Consider the following 470-nt stretch of genomic DNA (forward strand, 5'->3'; position numbering starts at 1 on the left):
TCGGCAAGGCCACCAGCTCTGGCTCCCGGGGAGCCCCCTCTTTCTGAGAGAGAGGGAGGGGCTCCCTCCTGCTGAGCACAGTTTTCAGTGAGAAAAGGAGCCGCACTGACCAACTGTCCTGATCCCAGAGGGAGAGGCCATGGCCGCACACACAGCTCGGAACGCGCAGGGTCCTGCGAAATGGGTGCCTGTGGGGTCAGTGCCCTGAGGCTCACACTCAGGGAGAATGCATTTCAATTATGGGGACAACACGCAAACATTATAGAGAAAACAAATCACACCCCCACTTTAGAGCCTTGTTGTTGGGCGCTGGGAGGCGAGACCTTTGGGGTGAACATGACCTTTGCTGCCCCCTCTTGGCGCCGGAAGGTGTGGCTGCAGGAGCCGCCTCCATCCCGCGGGGGGCGCTCAGGACTCAGCAGGTCTGAGGTCCACAGTCTCCTGGGTCCGTCCTCAGGGCGAGGCCTTTG

The sequence above is a fragment of the Myotis davidii genome, unplaced genomic scaffold (genome assembly GCF_000327345.1).
Source record: "Myotis davidii unplaced genomic scaffold, ASM32734v1 scaffold5745, whole genome shotgun sequence".
Lineage (NCBI taxonomy): Eukaryota > Metazoa > Chordata > Mammalia > Chiroptera > Vespertilionidae > Myotis > Myotis davidii.